This window comes from Corvus kubaryi, unplaced genomic scaffold (genome assembly GCF_017639235.1).
Source record: "Corvus kubaryi isolate FWS band 111438036 unplaced genomic scaffold, C.kubaryi_AGA036_p1.0 37308, whole genome shotgun sequence".
Classification (NCBI taxonomy): Eukaryota; Metazoa; Chordata; class Aves; order Passeriformes; family Corvidae; genus Corvus; species Corvus kubaryi.
Genome location: NW_024581096.1, coordinates 22,478,282 through 22,499,923, shown reverse-complemented (window position 1 = coordinate 22,499,923; position 21,642 = coordinate 22,478,282). Strand labels below are relative to the sequence as shown.

General features: G+C 39.1%; 1 long non-coding RNA gene across 2 annotated transcripts; it reads right to left on the bottom strand.

Annotated features, from left to right (window-relative positions):
• Nucleotides 1-644: 644 nt before the first annotated feature.
• LOC121665014 lies at nt 645-4,076 on the bottom strand. 2 transcript variants are annotated; one of them, XR_006016194.1, is made up of 3 exons: nt 3,778-4,076; nt 1,336-1,717; nt 645-1,197 (listed from the first exon to the last, which is right to left on the bottom strand). It is a non-coding gene; the product is annotated as an uncharacterized LOC121665014 (long non-coding RNA). The 2 variants fall into 2 exon arrangements; XR_006016193.1 differs by having other exon boundaries at nt 645-1,717.
• Nucleotides 4,077-21,642: the final 17,566 nt, after the last annotated feature.

Sequence of the window (21,642 nt, the reverse complement as noted above, 5' to 3'; positions counted from 1 at the left end):
AAGTGAAGTGACCTGGACCTTGGAAGTTCAGATCCAGAAGTGAAGATCCAAAGTCTTTACCTTTTCTATAATCTAAAGAATAAATCTTACTCATGACGCTGAATGCCAGGACAAGAGGGACCTGAACAGACTATAAACTTCAGAAACTACTAGCTATCTACACATGAGGAGATGGCTACATATTTAGTCAGCTCTGAAGCTTCCAACCTCATGCAAAAAAAAGGCCTAAAAACCTGCTGTGTAATGGTCAGGTGTTGGTCTGATTTGTCTGTAAACCAAATGCAAGGAGGGTATTGTAAAGAAGGAAATTTGGGATTAAGTAACAAACCCCACAGTTTTTTGCAGAAAATACAGCTTTTTTTTCCCCTGTTCTTTTGAAAAGAAAGTTTTTAAGAATCCTACTAAATCTGACATCTTCAGGTACCACAAATTTCTTCCTAAAGCAAATTTGTGGCTCTGCCTTATCTTTCATGTGTATTCACAAATGCAGTGGCAGGTTCAGTGACATTTTTAAAATGTAAACAACGAAAAAAGTGGATTCATGTATCTGCTCCATTGACTTCATAAAATATTGAACATAATCTAATTTAATCCTGCAGTGAATTAAGTATAGACACCATTGAAACAGGATGGGCAGAATATTATGGTGAAATACATTATTTCAGCAGCTTGCTTTATTATAAAGTTCTTCATTACCTTTTTCTTATGTTCCACTTTATTGATACAAATGGTATTTGACATACAGTTTATGAAATCATGATACTAAATTTTGTCAATGGTGTATACTTCTTCATGTACAACTTCTGGAACAGACAGCAATCAATTATATCCCAACACTAGGAATCTGAAGATGGACTTATATATGGACCATATATTTTGGTCAGCTTCACCTCAGAGCTTCTATGTCTAGCAAAGTTGTATACCTGAAAAGAAAAAAAAATTTGGGCAATAGGACTTGATGCAATCAGAATGGAGAGTATGAATTTCAAAGCAGATTGAGAAATGTATGTTTGGAATAGGGAGAAGTGTGGCTTACCTCACAACTAACAAAGCAACAGCAAACATGCATCAATCAAACTAAGATTTACAAGCATTACCAGTTGTCACTGGCTGGTTCAAGAGTGTTTTGTAGCAGTCATTTGCAAACATTTGTATGTTATTGTTTCTGTGCAATTGAAGAAAGAGATCCAGTGGCATCTGTAACACGGGAAAGAAGTTCCATGATCCGTTTTTATTTATAATCTGTCAATCAATCAGTCAATCAAACAAACAAACAATAGGTCAGTTCCACCCAAGGAAAAAAAAAAAAAAAACCCAAGAGTAAAAAGACTCTACCATTCTTAAGGTCAAGCAGCAGTGTTTTTCTGCCCCGTGCAGGAAAGTTTGCATGCTCTTTTCAATTATGTCAGCTGGTATGCTGGAAGATCCTGCTGGCTCTTCCTACAAAGGTTTTTGCAAAAAAGCACTTCACAGGAGCATCACAGTATTACAGATCCATGGAAAATCACAGATGTGTCCTATGAAGGCAAAGGCTTTTTAAAAAAATCATGCTTCCCGGCATATAATTTTTTCTCAGATTTTTTCTCGATGACGGAATCTCAGGAAATCGCACATCACAAGCACAGGCCTGAAGCAGCCTGTGCGAACACTGCCTCCAAGTGGCTCTGTGCACGGCAACAGGACTCGGGAAGGAGGGCCCTCGAATGGCTTCCCAGATCTGCATATACGGACAGAAATCAGTAGAGCTGTTAATTTCGATTTAACTTCAGAACAGGCTTAATTACACCTGTATTTTCGACTTAACAAGGAAGTGTCTTCTTTACAAGAACTGTAAAAGCTAATTAAGTCTCCAATTGCGCAACATTTTAGTCTTATTTTACTTCCTCAGTAAAAGGACTTACTGGACTAAAGTTTTTCCTTGAAAACAGCTAGGTCCGCTCTCATCTTAAAAAAAATCAAATGGCATACAATGTAGACAAGCATTTTAAAGTATAGAGAATGGCACAAAAGACAGAAAAGTTGAAACAGGGACAGGACAGAGGCAAAGAGGCACTGTGTGCAATACTAAATGATGTACAGCACTGCATCCACCACGTGACCAGGCAGAATTTAGATCTGATAGTCATGAAGAGCCACATCCTCTATAGCCACTGCTTTCTGCAAGGGTAGACCTTGAAAGGTTTCTCTCTGGTATGTTGGCAAGTCTGCCCCGTAAGTGAACAGCAAATTGAGGCTATATTCTTTAAACATTCTACTGCCTTTCCTAATGCTTCTATGCATATGAGAATTCTTGTCTCAGACAAATCATTGCTATTCCACCCTACTTTCATAGTGCTACACCTTTGTTTAATGTGACTGGTTCTGCTGGTTCTGCTAGGCAGACAGGACTCTTAGAGATAATTAGTATTTGCACCATTGACCTGAAAGAAAATTTGCTGGGTTTTTTTTCAGACTTGAAGCTGTACATGCTCCATTCAGTTCACAGTGATACCACGGCACAAAGGGGCACAAACAGGCTTACCTGTTTTGCCTAGGAATGAAGCAATCCTTGTGTGTCATAATGATACACCTGACTCTTACCCATCAGCTTCTTCCCACATGTGGGAATATAAAACATTGCAAAGGTGTGAGAGCATGGCCAGGACAGCCCATACTCCAGTTACCTTTGGCTACAAAATTAAAATAGCTTATCAGTTTCGTCACATTAGCCTGTGGAAGAACGGTTGCACAGGAGTACGAAAGTAAAGAATTAAATCAAAGAATCTCTTCATGCTTTACATTTATGCTTGACAGAATTGTTACAAACTGCCCAAGGTGTCACAGTGTAGCAACTCAGACTTTTGATTTTTACTTGTAATTTTTACCAGAATACTTAGATTAGCGTGCCCTGACATATTACTGAAAAGCTGAGGAATTCATCCTCAGCTGAGGACAGAAAGGACATAGGAGTATGTCCAAATAGTAATTGCTAGCATGCAGAAAATTATTTGGCTGTAAAAGGATTTGGCCCTTGGTTCAAACCTTCATGCATAAGCTATGAAGAAGTCCTCTGCAAATGTGATTAGCTATTCTGTTCTCACTAATATATGCAGAAAAAATCATGGATCTAAATCACTATTCCCTTGGGTTATTAACAACTGGGCAGATCACACAGGTGAGCATCCAATGCTGACAGACCAAAGTGCTTCACTCCAGACCTCTGGGCTGGTGCGAACCCCTGTAGCACATCCGGGTAGCGAGGATCAAAGCCAACAGACAGTCACATAAGGTAGATAGCTACGGCAGAGGTACTAGGAGTAAGAATGGACTGCATTCACTACTGTCTTTCCTGTTCATGGCACAGCCTAATAGTCTGACTAGAACAGGATCTGTTTTAGTAGGGTGTCTGGTTAGTTACAGAGATTTCTGAGTAACACAGCCTACTCCATTAGTCAGCTCGTAATAAATCTAACTAATAAATCAAAGCTCTTCTCATTCTTTTGTCCTAATATCCTGGCCTCATTTCTAAAAGTAGTGCCTAAATGTGTGTTGGGCATGTGACAGACTTACTCATTAATGCAATCTTAGAGGCACACTACAGCCATAAATGGGGCTTTCCAGACACATCTCATAGGACATTCTTCAGGTTTTTTCTACTCATGGAGAAAAAATACATCAAGATTCCATAAACAAGCAAAATCACATTCATTTACAGGAGCACACAGTGAAACTTTGGTTAAAACTTTCAGTGATCTGATGCATGGAATTCATTAAAATAATCAAAAGTATAATACTCACAGCTCCAGATTTCCTTACACATGAAAGCCCATTTCCATGTGAAAACCTGCTGCCCCTCAGCGGTTTCTAAAGAAACAACAGAACAACGTCATTGAACATGCAGAACAAGAAGAACCTGCTTAGAATCTGCTCCTTTTGGTTAAGAATAAATTAACATTTAGTTATTATAGTTAACTATTTGGTTAATACTAAAGAACAGTCTGATGCCAAAGAATAGTTTGTAAACAGTGTCTTGATGATAATGCCAGTTTGTTCTGCCTATTTCACGAGCTAACAAGCACCTCCTTCCATCCAAACAATGTCTGTTGTAATTCCTGCGTGACGATCAACTTTGAGTTAGATGTTAGCTGTAAGTCACAGTAGATCTGGGAAATGCCAAGAGGAGAGATGCTACAGTAGAGAAATTTTGCATTTCAGAAAACTGGCCTTGGTGTTTAGAAGCACTCAGTGTTGGCAACTATGGATTAGATCAATGTGACCCAGCAGTTTGCATGACCCAAAAAAAATTGTTCATTGAGCAAAGAAAATAAGACTGGGATTCATCATCTGAAATAACAACTAGTCTCTACAAACACTAATAGCATGAATAAACAACAAGGATGTAGCAGAAGGCTGCGGTAATAAAAATGCAATTCATCTGAAGAAGCTTATAGAATTAGACTACATTTATATAACCTTCCTTCTTGAAGTATCTCAGTGATTCATATTTTTTAAAGTCTTTAATTTTACAGGAACCCAGTGAAGTAGAAAAATACTGACCACCTATTTTACATCTGGGAGGCCAAAGCAAAACAATGAACAGGGGCAACATTCACACTGGCTCATGTAAGTTTACTTCACTATCATAAATACTTTGTCCACTGGTGCCTCTGGAAGCTGGGTCTTCCAGTTATGTATAAATAGTGCTCTGAATTGCTGAGTGGCACACTCTTAAAGCTAGATGCCACAGCAGTTTCAAAACCAAAGGTTTGTACTGACAGCAAGTGGTCTGACAATCGCCCTAAAGAGCTTGTCCATGGTCACGCTGAGTTTGAAGCAGAACAGAAAGTTGTCACTGGATGCTTCCCAAGTCCTGCAGGTCAGGTAGGAAAAATCTGGGGAAAGTAGGATTTCTCAAAGTAATCCTTTAATGTAATGGCTGTTTAGGCAAGTCACAGGAAAGCAGACTGCCCTTACCTAGCTTCATCATGTCCTGTACACATTTCTGGCAGATGTTCACAAACCCGCCTTGCCCTAGGATCCCTTTTTCCCAAGAGCCACTTAGACCCCTCTGCTCTCTGTGATGGTTTTTTTTTTTCTTCTATTTAAGAGACCAAGAGCTTAATTTTCAATTCAAGTGAAGATGATTATAATTGATGTGAATTATACAAAGCCTTTGTTGCATTTTCCATTCTGGCACATTCAAAGCCTTGGATCTGAAACACCACTCCATATTGCTGTTCCAGGCCTGAATCTGCAGAGCAATCCCATTTCTAGTTTCAGAAATCTTTGTCTGGTTGATCATATTAGTAATTATGATTAATATGAATATAAGTCACTACATTTAAATTTGAGTCAGTAGATGAATACCATCAGATGAAACTGTCCTTTAGTAAGTCCTTTGCAATCCATAAATAACTCTGATGAGAGCATAACAAAGGCCCTTTGTGTTATTGCACAGTGGAGCCAAAAATGTTCTTGAAGCAAAGTTTGCTTTCAATATAATTACATACAGCTCATACATAAAACGGCTTGTTGTGCTGAAGCCAAAAGTGCAGTCCTTTAGATGCTATGAACATCCTCATCTATATAAACAATAGAGACAAATGTATGGCAAGATCATTTATATTTCACAGGTTCTTTTTATTCTGTTTGATATATTACTTCTTGTCTGAGGACACAGTCCTGCAAGAATCTTACTGCTGGCACAAATACCTGCCTGTACTAACAGCCTTGAAGCACTGGGAGTTCAGTAAGTGAATTCAGGGCCGTTCTGCTATCTTTTACAGTAGTGCCTGTTACTGATCCTGACTGAAGACTTAAAAATCTTCAGAAAATGTAGCAAATATATTTTAAAACTGCAGAAACAGTTGAAAAGAAGTACCTAGGGTTTTTTTTAATATTGTGTATCCTAAGGTGCATTCAAACTTTCCAATCAAAGTTAGATGGCTTAGATTTTATTTTAGGAAACTGAGTATGTTCTAAGCCATCTCTATCAGCTAAAGCACCCTATCAGGATGGTTCATTTTAAGACTCTTGCACAATTAAATAATCATTCTGAAGTTGGCATGATGGAAACAATTTTGGATCCCCCAAGTCTGGCGGGAGAACCAGACAATACTCCCTACAAGGAAGTACCATAATTCAGCCAGGAAATTTTTTTCCTTAGTCATTTGTCCTCACATCCCTGCATCCTTCTGTTCCACACTATAATGACTACAGAGCCAATGCCAACAATATCCTAATTCTACATTGAGTTCACTCATGTATTTCAGCATTTAATCTTTCTTTTTGAGAGCACTAGTGGAAAACAAATTATGATAATCCACAGTGCTGTCTCATTCCTCATTAGCATGTGTTTCTCTGCCATTGCAGCATCTGGGTTTGTATGGTTCCAGGAAGAATCACTTTTTACAGAAAAAATTGTCCCTGTATAGAAATTTATAGTCAGTAAAGGGCTGCTATAGTGACCCCTCCCATCTTCAGATGCGATGGCTATGCCACAGTGAGAGGTGGAACAGGCCGAAGGACAGAGGTAGCTGGAATTCTTCATATAAATGCCACTCTTCTCTACTGGGGACAGGTCAAAACTCTGAAGGCCTTAGATCAACATAGCCAAGATCTGTACATAGCACAGTTCATTTTGCAAAGTATGAACCAGATGCCACCATTGGAAAATTTTTCTTACTGTTAGAAAAAAATCTCTTTCCATCTTAGTTTCTGAGGAGTTCTTTTTCCAAGAGGCAAAAGACAGCTCCGACCCTGACCCAACCTACACAACAGGAGCAGTATGTAGCTAATATTCCCACCAAGAGAATCACATCATCAGAGAGCGACAGTACTCGGAGTTTTCTTTCACTTTCTTGCACTACTCTGGGAAAGAAAAGTATTCTTACAAGTATGCTACTTTACTGTGACATAGCCTGGCACCTCACCAGGGTGGAGCTAGTGCTTGAGCACCACCTCTGTTGGAGAAGCAGCTTGTAATAGAAAGCACTGACTCTACAGGAATGCTGCAGTACATTATAGTAGTAGCTTTTCCTCCTCCACTGCTTCACTTGCATCTGCTCACACTTCATACTCTACTCACTCTACTGGTAGTAAGAACTGGGAGCAACAAAGGCAATCCAAAATGCATTTGCATTTCCCACACACAAATAGATCAGACTAGTCTTGTCCTAAATAACAATCTAGATAAACACAGCCTGGAAATCACAGAATCATGTAGGTTGGAAAAGACCCTTAAGATCATTGAGTCCAACTGTTAATCCAGCACTGCCAAGCCCACCATTAAACCATGTCCCTAAGTACCACATCTACACATCTTCCAAAGACCTCCAGGGATGGTCACTCAGCCACTTCCCTGGGCAGCCTGTTCCAATGCTTGACAGCCCTGTCAATGAAGAAACTTTTTCTTAATATCCATCTAAACTTCGTATCATCATGTTGTCACATCAACAATGACAACACAGAACTGTGACACAGGGCATAAAATAAATCCCTCACTGCCTCAGAGGTTTCTGGCTTTGATAAAAATAAACAAAACTCTAGAATACATTTTTCAGTGGCACTCAAAGACAGAACCTAGAAAGAAACAAGATAAAAGAATATATATTACCTAGGAATATCTGACCTAAAATTTAAAAACTGCCTGCTCCTTACCTTGCAGAAAGCTAAAACATAAATTCTAAAAAAAAAATAGTGAATAAATATGTAAAATAAAAGGTCCTTACCCATGGTAGATAATATCATTACACGGAAAGTATAACTTTGCCTGTTCCACGGTAAGTAACATCACAAGAGAACAGATTATTTTACTGGTATGGCTTAAATGGAGCTCATCACCAAAAAGAAGACTTGCTCCAAGGATTAGTAAGCATTTTATATTTACTGCTAAATCTCTGGAAATAAAATAGTTAAATGACTGCTTGTCTAAGCAGTTTCAAGCTAGCTTATAAGATGCAGTGACAAAAATACTTCTTCATATGAGAGCCAGAGGAAAACATAAATCCAGCCATAAGGAGTGTTCTGTGCTAAGGAAGGAAACCTCCCTATACACAATTCAAATGTGTGTCATAAATAAAGGCTGGCAGGTAAGAGATCCAGAAGAGAAGAACCTACAAAACAGCCTTTTAAAATTTAAAATTCCAGCAGAAAACAAAATTGAAAAACAAAGTAGATTTTGACTATTGAAACCTTAAACAATGGGGAGAGTTTACCAAAGGAGAACTACCTGCAGCAAACTTCAAGGTAATCCTGCACTTTGTGTCAACACACTGTAACCATCTATATATCTCTGTAAACTAGTAGCACACTGGCAGTCTGAGTCCTAATTCTATCCCTAAGCATTATCTGCCTGTAGTTCAATAAAACTTCAGAATTAAATAATGAAAATAATTATCAAATGCACTAGACACCTAATGGGAAAAATTAGAAAAGGTGACCTGAAATTTCTACTATAAAACATCATTCAAATATGTAGCATTTATTTAGACAATCCAGTGCTCACTGAAGAGCAATACTAGCAGTAGAATTAAACCCCTGTGTTTTACTTGATTTCCTAACATAGGAAATATTCTGTATTCTGCCATAAAGAACATTCTGTAGTTCTCCATCATCTAAGCTGCCAGTGAATGAGACTTTGGTCTGTGGGCAATTGCAGCATTTTGATGAAGTTGCTGGCACAACAATTATATTCCATCCAGCCTATTTCAAGAAACAATTTGGAGGGACCCTGTCATTCAGCAATGACTAAAATAGCAGCAAATTTGTCACACAAGGACTAAGCCACCAAGGGTGGGGCAACCGCTGAACTGTAGGGTCCCATGAGATCTCCCCAAGTGTGGGAAATGGATGAGATGTATGGGATTGATTTGAATGCAGAACAGTGTATATGAGTGTGTGTAGGCATTCACACACAAGTGCACGAACATGTTTTTAACAAATATAGCAGTGAAGGGAATCTCTGCAGATGCAGACAAACAAGTCAGCAAAAAAAAAGCAAGACACAGCCGAAGAGAAAGAGCGGCAGGAACAGGACCATGAACAAAATCAAAGCAGATTTTGGGCTGTCTGTACTGCAAAAGGCTTGGAACTGAGAAAAGAAATTTGCTTCTGTTACTTGAGTTCAAATATACCCGCAGAAATATGCTCAGCCTCTCTAAAGTCCCTGAATTGCATCATAAAAAACCTTGCTACGTCTTCATTTTCTTCTATTAGTGGAAACACCCTGAAATACTTTCCAAACTGATGAAATACTCATGCCAAAATGGTGAAACAATATTTAGGCAGAAAATTGGGGAAGCTGTACAGGAAGTGGAACTAAAATCAGAAGATTATCTGGAATGTATCAGCAACTAGTTTAATTTCTGGGGTTTGGGTGTATGGTTTCGAAATTGAAATAAGGAATGTTTTCAACTACTTGATTTATGAAAGTCGCACAATGCTATGTCTGTAGTTTATGTTTATATAAAACCATTGAATAAAAATTAGGTTGTAATTCAGTTTTGATTCAAACAGATCTTGCTACCAGCTGTAGCAGCCAAATTGCTACCTCCAGCATGACGTTTTAGTCTTGCTTGCTCCTCCCTCACCTTGCCTACCAGAAAGCAAACTGAATCCTGACAATGTTCATGAGAACAGTAGAAAGTGTTGCTGGCTGAAATAACTATATTGGAAAAGAAACAATACCACATATATGCTACAAATGAATTGCAAAATTTTCTTTATTTCCTTTAAAAGGAAGGAAACAAACCAATCAAACCAACCAAACCAACCACAATTTAAAAAGAAGAAAGTAATTCAGTGATTTAACAGATGTATTACACTGTATTTCAGAGTATCTGTGCTGCTCCAAACACCACTTTGATGGAGTCCCAAAGTTATGTACATGCTGAACACTGGAATATATGCAAAATACTACTCTCCTCCCTGTTGTAATTGCAAGAGTATTGGGGCAGCTCAGCTCACTCTTGGGCTGGGGCCATGGAATGCCACTCAAACCAAGACCATCCACTGGGCAGATTTCCCCGTCCAAGACAGTGGGTCGGAGGGCGGATCAAGGGATGGCACTGAAGCCTAGGCCGCCTCCCCCTGGGTGGTTCCTAGGATCAAGTTACCGCCCTCATTCTAGAAAGTTCTTCACTGTTTGGTTGTTCATTGGTTCCCTGTTGTGACTCCCACCTCCCTGTTCTCTCCATTGGTTCTGGTCAAATTGTATCCTCCCCTTTGACTGTACCCCATTGGTTGCTTCCCTTTTCCCCGCCTTGTTCCGCCCCCCCCCCCGCCAAAGGCTGTGCATAACTGCCCTCAGGGCTCTTCTGGTCCCTGGACCCTCCTGCCAATAAACTCGCTGGCACCCATACCAGAGGCCCTTCTCGCCGTGTTTGCTTCCGGGCTGACGCATACCAAATCCAACGGCCACCTGACGTGCCTCCTCCGAAGAGGAGCCAGCACGCGAGTCCACCTCGTGCCCTTTCCCACTCTGAAGCTGTCCAGCAAGGACGCTGTGGAAGTTTACGCTGCGTCCCCTCCGTCCGAGGGCTTGCCGAGGCTCGTGTCAACGAGCCCCAGGTTGCATTACAAGAGCTTTAGAGAAGTCTTAAAACGATGCCCCTTTCACAAAGATGACTTCACATTGGCATCAAAATGTCTCATGGGAACTGAGAATTGTAACTAGAAAACAAAAACAACCCCTGTAATGAGCAGTGCCAGTTTCAAAATGGAAGAAAATGGAAGTAAAAAGCATGCAGAAAAGAGCTGATGAAAGATGAAGACACAGAAACTATTGCTTTGATTTAAACAGTGATTTTTGAAGGAAGAAGATGAGAAAATAAAACACTTTCACCTATATGATGTATATACCCAGAAGCAAGTGGGAAGACAACTTGGAACTATTAATACATGATAGGGTCAACATTTCAATTCAATTTTGTCATACACCAAAAACATTTTAAGACAAATTACACTGCCTAAGGAAAATGTAGTAGGGAAAATCTTTTTTTTTTAATCCAAAAGCATAGTTAGATTTTAATTGGGGCACAAAGGAGGCCAAATGGCAAATGATGGAGATAGACTGCGAAGAAGAAAACAGTAACCAAATTAGGAAGAGAAGAAAAGCAGGGAAATTAGAACAGGAGGAAGGAGCGAAACAAATGATTTACCTCTTGCTCTAGCCTTTGAAAGCTTTTGTGTTCCATGTCTCTTTCACATTTACTGTGACCTCCCCAAGGATCTCTTATGTTTCACAACTGTAGAGATGAAGCATCATGAAAACATATTTGCATCACAGAGTATTCATTTTTCAAGCTTCATTTTTCTTAACTTGCTTCACACCTCCATCATTGACTACAGTCTGCTAAAATTATTTAGAGTGCTTTTCTGAGCCACCAATCTGTCTCCAACAAACCCATCATCACTCCCACCCAGCAGTCTCCTGCTCCTCTACAACTTCACCTTCCATTTCCTTCCAGGCTGCAGCTGCTCTTGTTGGTAGAGTTCAGAGGTGGTAAAATGTATTCAGGTGTCTGAATTGGAGAAACTGCTTCTTTCATGGCAGTGGAAAATCTAATTACAAAACAGTCCCTAGCTCATAGTTAGGCACCAATTAATTCCTCTTGGGCACCAAACCCCTTTTGTCTACTACATCAAAGGCATAATAGCTCCCATGGTTTCTTTACACTTTACAAGTCATAGTATTCCAGCAAAGTAAGTTTGAAGCTGCTCAGTATTTTACAAATAACATGTTTATATTATTTAAAAGATTCCAAAATTTTCATTTTCAAAATGAAATAAAAATATTTTCCTCTGACCTCTGAGAAAGGAACGAAAAACAAAAGTACAAAACCTGTTTTCATTGCATTTCTATGTAATGTCAGTAAAACATCTTCTATTTCCAGCAGAAAGAAAAAATTTAACAAAATTGAAAAAAGTCTTTGGGGGTTTTTTCAAATATTTTTATACCAAATCATTTGGCTTTTCCTACAAACCCAGCGGAGTGAAGAGGCCCTGGCCTCAGGAGCAGATATATGTCTCAAATTGTTCAAAGTACAAAAGTCCAGCTCAGCTGGTATGAAGAAGATATGCAATCAGTTTGATGGGAACTACTTAGTAGACTGTAGGATTGGAAATTAAATATAATTAAATGTAGGTGAAGAGCACATTTGCTACTGGCTTAAGAGAAACACAGGGACTGGCATCCTGTGTAGAAGTCCAGCCAGTGCTACTGTTTTGAACACTGGGGGGAAAAAAGGAAGGTAGAGATGTCATTTGTTCCTAAAAAAGATACAGCAAAAGAAAACTGAATAAACTTTCATGATTTTCCTTTTTTTTTTTTTCCCCACAGCCAGATTAGTGAGGCACTGGAACAGGTTTCCCAGAGAAGCTGTAGATTCCCCATCCCTTTAAATGTTTAAGCCAAGGTTGGATAGGACTTCAAGCAACCTGGTCTACAGGAAGGTGTCCCTGTCCACAGCAGAGGGAGGTTGGAACTAGATGGTCTTGAAGGTCCCTTCCAACCAAAACCATTCTACAGTTGTGTTATAAACTAATGTTTCCTCCCAAGGTAAGGAAGACAATGGTTAATAAGGACTAGTTGATGTTTACCCTGTATCCATTCCAGCTCAAATAAAAGTGTAATGGTTCTTTAAAGAAAAAACAGTCAGTGGCATGGCAAATCATGGTATTCAAATAGTTATGAGTGGCTCTCAAACTGTAATAGGAATAGTAGCTCAGATTATCTGATTATCTCATATTCAAAGGCATTTACTCTGAGAGAAGCTCAGACAGGGAAATAATAGCCAGGAAACATCAGTGTTCAGCAAACTGTCAAACAGTGTTATCTACACAACTCAGAGAAGATTAAAGCTAGAAGGATCTCCAGATACCTGTCCAAGCACCATGAAAAGACTGTGTGGCAAAAAGGTACATCCACTGTGACCTTTCTGGGTCTTCTTTACTCAGTCCTAAGAAACACCCTGACTAGAGCAGTGTCTGGTGTGTGCATGATACTGACTTCCTCCAGCTTCAGCAAATGCAGCTGCTGGAAGACAACTTGCATTCCTGCCATCACATCTTTTCACTGGTGCCTCTTTTCTTCCCCAATATCTTTTTCATTCTGGTCTTCTATCTATTCCTTCAGTTTATGTCTTAGTTGGCTAGATCACTCTTTTGGCAGCACTGATGCAAGTCTAAAACAGACAGAGTAAAACAATGCTTTTGAACAGCTCAGTGCTTGTAAAAGCCAAATCTTGAAGTCACTGTGTCTGCTCTAATAACAATGCTGTAAATGAAAGTCAAAGCAGAAACAGAAGATGTATTTTTTAAGTTGGCTTTTTTGCCCCTTTTCCTCTTTGTGTGTGCATCTCCTAACTTATCATTGAGGAGGCAGATGCAGGCTTTTACTACAAAAGTAATAACATCAACTCCAGCTACTTCTTCATAAAAAGAACAGTTACTACCATCTTTAATACCACCTAAAAGGCTCCCAAATACAATAGTTTCCATTATTATAAAATAATAATAAAAAAAAATTAACAGCCACTACTGCAGCTATGGAGAAGGGAAGTTAGAAATGTGGTTAAAAGCTCCTTCAACTGCTTTCCCTGCTTTTTTCCTTTTCTGTGTGGCTAATGAAGTTTAAATTTCTAGTTTGGGGTTTTTTTTGTTGTTGTTTGTTTTGGTTTTTTTTAACATGTGGGTGCTCGTTGACAGATGTTTGGGTGTCTCTGAATGGCCAGACTTTAATTACTTAGTGTGTGCAGTGGGTCATATAAATAACTACCTTTGACCCTCCTGACTCATTTGTTCCAGTAAAACATGCTTAAAGATTCTAATTAATACAGGATGCCACTATCATGTCCCCATCCCTCAGAGAGAACTCTATAAACACTGTGCCATTGTTTCTTCATTAATTTATTCATCCTAGCACTCTTCCTCTCACAGTTTAGCTGCCATTCCCCAGGTTACGCCCCTGTTGTTACTGCTTTAGGAGCCTCAACCATCTCTGCTCTCCCTAGGCAAGAAGCTGCTCCAATCCTGACATCCACTACTGAAGTGAAAAGCAGTCCTTTATGATAAAACTCAGTGTCTTTACTTTTGATTATATAAACCTGAGACAACACAAAATGAGGCCTGAGGGCCTTTTTACAGCTCAAGTTGATCATATTCTTGCCTTCAAGATCCTGGTTTACAGCTAAGGTATATAATTTGTTACACTGCAGCTCTACCCCTCCCTTTTGGCTTCAGCAGCCACTGCAGCATCTCCAATCCTTTTCACAGCACCCCTCTACACTGTCTTTTGAGTAGACACTTTCCTTGGAAAGACTCTCTATACATGCCAGGCTCCCAGGCATCCATTCTCTCAATTGACTATTCCCTATCACAGATTCCAGCCAAATATAAAGTCAAAGCACTTCACCCAGTATTGAAATGGCAGAAGATAAATAAGTCAGACACATGGAAATATCTCCCCATCACAAAGAAAACTTGGTGGTGTAGTAGTTTACCTAACAAGACTGAGAAATCTCTGTTTTGGACGCATCAGGAAAGAGATGGCAGGGCCTTCTGGCGAGTTATCTGGCAAGGAGCAAGTTATCCACAGTGGATTATGTTCTGGGAGAATGGTTGTTCTGCCTGATCTGTTGAGACCCTTTCCAGACATAGTTCCTGATCCTGCAATAAAAATAATACTATCCCAGTTCTGTTCAAGCAGCCACTTAAAAACTGTGATCAAATTGCACTAGAGCTAAGCTCTTGGCATTTGTTTAACGAAAGAAGTATGTTGCCACCACCTATGGTCCTGTTGCAAGCTGCCTTTTCAATGCCACCCTTTTCCCAGATCCCCTCCCCTGCTTTGTAGTGCCTGCTATGACCGCGAACGTGCCAAGAGAAATAGCAGGAATATTTGCCATACCACTTGGAATGGATGATATTCCTTTCACATCAGTGAGTCAATTCAGAGTAGTAAAGGTAAGCATGTAATTTCTGTAAAATATTTGTGTAATAACAATGAAGATTTGAGAGACTGTGGAAAGTCACACTTAAATAGATGTAATAAGGAATTACAAATCAGCTACATTGAAGATAAGTTTCAGTGAGGGAAATGGCATTGAAGTTTCTGAAGTTGCACAAATTAAAAACAGGTTCCTTCCATAAAAATAATTTTCATTGCCATATAAAATAGATTTGGTAGTATTCAGATTACTCAGGAAAGTTCCAAATGCAATTTGCGACATTAAAATGAAGGGTGCTAAACAAAAGCACCAAATGGGGAATCTCCTGTTACTGATGAGATCTCTAGGGAAACATTAGTTCCCAGAAAGAAATTAGCAGTATCTCACTAGAGCAAAGGTAAACAAAAGACGAGGTGATAGAAATTCTTGATTCAAGATGTTAAACTCCTGACATATCCAATAAAATAAGAATACAATGTAGCTGACTTGAATTAGAACTGTTGAAGTTCTTCAGTTGTTCCATTTCTGCCAGCAGATGGATTCAAAACTTTGACTGAAAACTTTCAAAATACAGAATACATTAAAGTCCATCAAGTCTTATAGAAAACAGGAAGCCACTACAAAAAATACAGTTGTTAATTACAGAGGAACCAGTGATATTTTAAATAAGCAGAAACAGAGTGATTAATGCAATGCATAAATGAGTTTTCTGTGTTGTAAACAAACAAGGAATTACCAAGCAAAATAAACAGGGCCATCTTTCAGTATTCAACAAATAGAAAATTACATAATCATAAAAAACCCAAGTCTATACTGCTAAATAGGATCCTGTAGACAGTGTAAAGGGAAAGTAACAGAATTTAACAGCTACTGATAGTATCAGTCAACAATATTTTTAAAAACCATGTTTTTCTCCAACTGTATTTGTCCAATAAAAGACATACCTCACTCATTTTAACCATTGTTAGTCTAATTTATTATAGCTATGGTTATAACCATTTGAATATCTCCAAAAGGAATAAACATACAGAATACAGCTTTGAGACAATTAAACATAAAAGATTTGCCATGGTATGATAACAAGAAGTTACCAACAGGAACTTGAATAACAACTCTGAATTCTTTAGATCTTGCATCAACAGCAAAGGATGCTAAGATGTGTTTGGCATATGATGTAATTCTAGAAACAATGACTGGCTGGAAAAGGTGTCAGCTGGTAATTAATGACAAGCACATGACAAATCTTTAATAAAAGCTATTCCTATGGATGACCAGTTTCCCTGCAAAAGGAAACAAGACCACAGTCATAAAGCAAACATACAATATCATAATAAAAATTGGGGTTTTATGTAATTCTTTTATGTATGCTGTATCATGTTAAAATGCATATGCTATATTATATTAAAAGCAAACTGGTGACTGTTAGAATGTATAATAGCTTATAGAGTCATTAGGTTTCATTTCAGTAATGTCAGGTACGGAGCAAATTTACTGAGCAAATGCTGAAAGTAAGGCTTGGTAATACGAGATGCAGAACCTGAGCTAGCAACACTGAAATGCCAGTATTACACCCCACTGCTGGGTGTCTGAGAAAACAAGGCTTACACAATCACCAGCCATTACTCTGTGTCCCTGCCACTCCACACCTAATAATATTTGAATGTGCTGGCCAATTCTTTCACTTGAATTGCAAAATAATTCATATTGGATGAGTCTAAGTGCTAAAGAATCCAAAGGTAAATTAATTTTAACAATTTGAGTTACAAAATTATTTGGATTGGGTTAGACCTCAAGAGGTCATCTGGTTCAACTGATAAAGTGTCAATGGGTAAATGCATTTTTTCTGAGTTTCAAAAAAAAAAATCCATTACCATACATATTTATAAGTACAGCTTATGCTGTGTATCAGCTGACTGACCAACTAAGACACACATACCTGTATTAACATAGCTCTAGGTGAGTCATAGCACATACTTATGCTTACCCAGATGGGATGGCACCCTGGGGAGTGCTGTGTGAGTTAGGACATTGAATTGAGGATACAGAACATAAATCTGTAAGAAAATAGCTTTGTACATTTTATTGCTCATAGAACTAAATTGTTTGCCCGAGGCACAAATGTAAGAACTGAAAATAGTAAGACTTATTAAATGGGCTAGAGAACAGTAGCATAACATCTGATATAGGTAACCTTCTAATTTCAGTTTAAATGGCCATGTTTCATTTACTTTATAAAGCAATGATATGGACATTGTTTCTATTCTGAAGGGCCCACAACCAGAAGGTGAATTATTGTGCAGAGTTTGAGATACTGTTTGAGGGGAAAAATATTTATTTCTAAAAATAAAAGCTGCTTCTTCTTTGCAAGGTTGATTTTCTTTCTGACCATGTATTAACCAGCAATTATATGAAAGTAATAGAGTCAAAGAAACAACCACTCTCTACAAATGCTGAACATTATTCACTATTGATCAAGACTCCTCTCCCCCCTTCACCACTTGCATTTAAATCAAAATTATAGCTCTGTATGATCTCTCTCAGACTTTACGACTCTTCAAAATCTGACCATCTGAATTTAAGGAGGGATTTTATCCATCTCTTGGGAAGCATGGAGGCTCCTCAGCAGAAGATCTGTACTTCTTTTTAGCAGGGCTATTCTGCTTTCCTCTGTGCAGGCAGTGGGATCACATGGCAATTTATCTGAAGATGGAACCAGATGAAGATACCATCTGTTTCTCCTGTACTGTGTAATTGGATCAGACTCAAGTATGTAGCATCTGCGGGTGTAGCTATCTCTATAGACAGCAGCTGATGCTATCCAGTACTTGCCCACAAAAGTTTAATCAGGATGAGAACTTCTTTTGTAAGTCAAATGTCAGGCCTTCTAGTGCTGCATAGAGGAGAACACCTTAGATAGGTGTTCTAGGTGTAGGTGTCTCATCTTGACATGCTTTGATATGAACCCTCGGGAGGAAGTCTTGCCTGCACCATTGGCAGCATTACTGTGACCTTTCCCTCTGTGCTGTTGTGTGGAGCGTTCCCACAGTAGTCTGGAGAATTTTGTTGCAAGAGTTTCTCACTCATGCTATTTCTTTACCCAGCAGGTTATCCTCTGTCTTGAACTGTCTCTAATCTCACTAGATCCCAAAATGCTGGGACACATATCTGCCAAACTATTATGGCTAACAGCAGCTATTTCTGCTCAAAATCTGGTAAGGTTTAAACTTTACTCTAACCTGCTGACTTGTGCTTTACAAGGAAACAAAATTTCCATATGCCTAGGAAAATATCTGTGTTTAGTAAATATCATAGAAGTCTAGTATTTTTTATGTTCCAAAGTCTGTCAGTATTTGTGTTTACTTTCTGTTTTAGCTTCTGTCCCAACTCTGCCTCTATTTCAGCATACGCTGTCTCTCTTGCAGTAACCAAATCCAAATTTTCTAAGATGTTCCTCCTCAAAGGCTTTAAGTGTGTCTATACTGCAGTCAGAGCTGTGACTGATCCCTGTACAAATATATAAAAGGCAGCTTTAACAGAAGTATGTTAGATACTTAGAAGAGTAAAGCTGAAAGAGCAGGGACATTACATACAGGCTGGAGATACTCTAATTTCTGTGGTGAGGCTAGAAAGTGACTTAAAAGGCATTGGACATCCTTGAGAGGGTGAACAAATAATAAAGAAGATCACTAATTATTCATGGTCTTCCCTGACCTGTATGAAAGCTGGGAAGAATGATACACATCATAATATCTTGGTGAAAAAAAAATAGTGTTCTCGTAAATATAAATCACATTTTATAATTGATACTGCTTAGAATTTTAAGCAAAATAAAGAAAGCAATAAAGATTAATGGAACAGGAAAAGACAAATTCCCTGTCATTTCCTGAAGGTATTGCCTTGATTGATACCAAATTCTTTGTCTGGTAAGACAGCTTTGAAGTCACAAATATTGCAAACAAATCCTGATGCTTTCTTGGATCAATGCAGATTTTTCTCACCTTAATACATTAAATTTACCAGATTTGAGCTAAGACCTCTTGAGTATTGGCTAGAAATGTCACACTTAACCCCTTAATCATATAATTGAGCAATTTAGGTCCATTGCTCAATATATTCTTGGCCTTTTAGAGAAAAGTATCTAGAAATTTTACAATCCAAACTGTGACCCAAGGACGGCCTTGGCTGTGCTTACAATAGTGTGTCAGGCTCATCTCAGCCAACATAAAGTGCAATGGCATAAACCCTGAAGAATCTTGCATAGGTCAGATGGCCTGGGAATGTACTGCAAGTACGAGTGACTCATCAGTGCTCAATTTTCCTCCCTCACACCAAAGAAAAAGCAGCTGAAATATTTATGGGATATGCCAGGGATTACACATGAGGAAGGTAAGAGGTTGCAGTGGGTTGATCTTGGCTGCCAGGTGGCCACCAAAGCTGCCCTTACACTCCCCCTCCTTACCTTGATGGAAGGGGAGAAAATATGATGGAAGACTTGTGGGGCAAGGTACAGACAGGCAGAGATCACTCACCCATTACCATCATGGATAAAACAGACTCAGCTTTGGGAGATTAATTTAATTTATTGCCAATCAGATGACAGCAGAATAATAAGAAATAAGAACAAAACTAAAGATTCCTTCCCCTCACCCCTCCCTAATTACTGGGCTCAACTTCACTCTGATTTTTTCCACCTCTTTCCGTTCAGCAGCACAGGGGAACACAGAATCCGTCTGCAGTCAGTTCAACACATATTGCTTTGCCACTTCTTCCTCCTCACACTCTTCCCCTGCTCCAGTGTGGCGGTCCCTCCCATGGAAGACAGTCTTTCATGAACTTCTCTAACATGAATCATTCCCAAAGGCCGCAGGTCTTGAACTGCCCCAGTGTAGTTCCCTCCCACTGAGTGAAGTACTTCAGGAATCACTGGGTTCTCCATGGCTCCAGCCTGGGTTCTCTATGGGGTCACAAGTCCTGCCAGGAAACCTGCTCCAGTGTGGGCTCCTCTGTTCATGGATCCATAGGTTTGGCCAGCACTTGCTCCATTGCGGGGCATCCCATGAGGATTACAGCCTCTTTCAGGCATCCACCTGTTCCAACATGGGATCCTTCACAGGCGGCAGGTGGATCTCTGATCCACAATGGACCACCATGGGATGCAGGGGGACAGCCTGTCTGACCATGGTTTTTACCACAGGATGTAGGGGAATCTGTGCTCCAATGCCTGGAGCACCTCCTGCCCCTTCTTCTTCACTGGCCTTGGTGTCTGCAGAGCTTTTTCTCTCATGTCTTCTCACTCCTCTCTTGGGCTGCTGTTGCTATTGCATAGTTTTATTCCCCTTCTTGAATACGTTATCTCAGAGGTGCTGCCACCATCTCTGATAGGCTCGGCCTCGGCCATGGGCAGGTCCATCTCAGAGCCACCTGGCACTTGCTCCATCAGACACACGGGCAGCTTCTCACCGAGGACAACCCCTGCAGTGCTCCCGCTACCAAACCCCACATAAAACCAATACAGAGGCCAAAAGCTAAGTGGTCTTGAATGCACTCTTTTAATCCAAAAGATAATCCAGAATTCTTCAGATAAATCTTTTTCCATACATTCAAATTATTTTAGCACAGGCCTGGTATGGTCTTGCAGATGGAGAGATTGATCTCTCTATCAGTGTATCAGGGATAGAGATGACACCTTGAAAACATCTGAACTGTTCTCTTGTCATATGTTCCACTGATTAATCAAAAAGCGGACTGTATTAACTGCCATAGGAGCTATAATTTCCTTTTTTAAGATTTGTGTAGGTATTTTATCTGTTGTAACTTGATGGTTGTTCTGTGGTTTGTGGCTACCCTTCCTAGTTCCAAATGTTCTCAATTGAGTTGAATTGCCGATGTGGCGAAACATATTGCTTCCTCTTTCCTTGAGTAATCTCTTTCAAGCCTTCACTACAGTCTTGAGACTGCTGCAGAGATCAATACACTGTATTCAGAGCCAAGAAGGCATCTTCTTTATAGAGAAATATTTTGAGATTCCTCAGGAGTGATATATGACTGGAGTTTTTCACTCTTGTCCTCAAAGAAAAAAAGACTTTTGGAAAACTTTTTGATAAAATTATCTTTTTAAAATAATGAGATATTAAGCATGACAAAAAGTATTTTTTAAAGCCAGAAATATTTTTTGCATTTTTACACTTACGACAAAGGAAAATTTTTCAAAGAAAATGTTGTATTTAAAGCTCCAAATTGTTCTTTCTGTCATCAGGATAATTTTCTGTATCACCATGTACTTGCATAGACCATGTAAGAACAATGTTTCTGTTAAACAAACAAGTTGACAAATTGCTTTGTAAACCACTAAAAGAGCTGCAAGAACCACCACTCCTAAATCATCCAGCTTCCAAGAAAGGAGTGTGCCAATTGTCTCTCTTGTTGAAAAATGTTTTCTATCTACCACAAAGACTACTAATATCTTTAATGCAATTTAATAAAATTCTTATTACTAAGAGTAAAAATTAGTTAAATGGCATGTTTAAGTTGGTAACTTTGGGTTTTGCATCGTCTGATCTTACAAAGAGAGATTCTTGAGTACTATCAACATTATATTAAGTTAATTCTGCCTTTTATTTGAACGGACAAACTGACCTTGCCAGTCTACTTATATATTTGACTAGAAGGGAGAAGATTAACTTTTATGAACCATTCTTTTAAAGGAAAGGAATTT